This window comes from Nyctereutes procyonoides, unplaced genomic scaffold, assembly GCF_905146905.1.
Source record: "Nyctereutes procyonoides isolate TBG_1078 unplaced genomic scaffold, NYPRO_anot_genome, whole genome shotgun sequence".
Lineage (NCBI taxonomy): Eukaryota > Metazoa > Chordata > Mammalia > Carnivora > Canidae > Nyctereutes > Nyctereutes procyonoides.
The window spans coordinates 318,598-320,472 of NW_026575026.1; the positions used below are offsets into that span (position 1 = coordinate 318,598).

The 1,875-nt window shown below is 29.3% G+C and overlaps 1 non-coding gene across 1 annotated transcript; it reads right to left on the reverse strand.

Annotated features, from left to right (window-relative positions):
* Positions 1-910: 910 nt before the first annotated feature.
* Positions 911-1,013, reverse strand: LOC129503339 (U6 spliceosomal RNA). Its single transcript, XR_008663162.1, has one exon. It is a non-coding gene; the product is annotated as a U6 spliceosomal RNA (small nuclear RNA).
* Positions 1,014-1,875: the final 862 nt, after the last annotated feature.

Sequence of the window (1,875 nt, forward strand, 5' to 3'; positions counted from 1 at the left end):
CGACCTCCATAGATTCCTCAATATATATCAGTTAAAGGCACTTTAAAACCATAATTCTAATATTTTTATTTTCTACAGTAAGTAAGTGCAAATCTTTCATGTTGTGAAAAACACCATATTCACATCTTTCAATATTTCATAGTATTTTTAATTTAGAGTTTGTTTGAATCAGAACCAAGGGGATTGATCCTATGTAACTTTGCACATTCTTGATTTTGCTCATTGTCTCCCTTTGTATTAGGTAGGGTTATCTGCATACCTTTTTATTTCCTGTTATATTTGGAAGGCTGATCAAGTTTGTCCTATCTTTTTTCATAATAATATTCATAGGGGGAGTTATAAGTTTCCTGTTGTATCACATCAAGAAGTACATTATGTACAGTTTTCATTCTTCTTGTTCTTAGTGGGATTGATCTAACCAGCTAGATTTTTCTCATTTTTATTTTTATTTTTTTCTCATTTTTAAAGTATTACTACAAACTCAGAATAATACCAATACACTATTTTTATGAAATTTAAGATTGTGAAAAATTTTAAGATGTTCTTTTGTTTCCTTCTACATTTTTTTTCATTCCTTTTTATCTATCAGTTTATTTTTTTATGGTACAATAAATGTAAATTATCACCGTAGCATTTTATTTTTTTAAATAAATAAATAAAATAATAAAATAATAAATACAATAAATTTTATTTTTTTATTTTTATTTATTTATTTATGTGAGAGAAAGAGGGAGGGCAGGAGCAGGAGGACAGGGGCAGAGGGAGAGGGACATGCAGTCTCCAAGCTGAGCAAGGAGCCTGATAAGGGACTCAATCCTGGGACCCTGGGATCATGATCCAAGTTAAAGGCAGATGCTTAACTGACTAAGCCACCCAGGTGCTCCCATTTTAGCCATTTTAAAGTGTATAGAAAAATATGGAATGTCTCATGAACTTACATGTTAGTTTCCCAGGGTCCATGCTAATCTTCTCTTTGTCATTACTATTACTGTATGCATGCTGCTGAGCAACAACTTGCATCTGTTTTTATCTTTGGAATATACCTGAATATCCAACTTGGTCTGTAGTCCAAATTACCCTATCTTAAAAATCTTTTTTTTTTTTTTTTTTCCCTATCTTAAAATCTTAATGACTAGATCTGATGGCCTTTAAATATTTTTCATTGCAAATGTGGTTCATAGTTTTGTCATTTGTTCTTTATTGATTATGATGTTTGTCATATTTTTTGGACAAGTAACATAACTAAAATTATTAATTTTATCCTTTATTGGTTATATTTTGTGAGTCATAATTAAGACTATTTTACCTACTTTCAAGTTTATAGATGAATTACTTTCTTCTAATACTGGTGTGTGCAGTGTGTGGAGATAATTTTGTGTTTTCCTCATGTGGCTATGCCATTATTCCAACTCTAGTAATTATAAAGAATATTTTTTCTCTCGGATTTCTGATGCTATGTTTGTAAAATACTGAATTTTTATTTCAGATATGTCTGTTTCCAGATTTTCTATCTTACTCCATTCATTTTCTAATATCTTATTATCTTACAAATAGAGAACATAAAATACATCTCATATAGAGGGGACTAGAATATCCCTTTTATGGTTTTCTCTATTCTAATTTGTTCTTTCATATAGCCCTTATAATTTTGTATCTCAAGAAAAAGTGAAGATCTGTATCTTTATTGCGATAATATTAAATTTACAAATCAAAGATTTTTATTAATATTTACATGCATGGATGGTTTGCAGATTTCATTTTTGGAGCAATTTTTATCAGGTTTTATAATCAATATTACACTCAACTTATAACAAGAACTTAGAGGGTGTTTTCTCTTTGTTTATGCTTTCAAATAGTTTGAGTAGTACTTGGTTT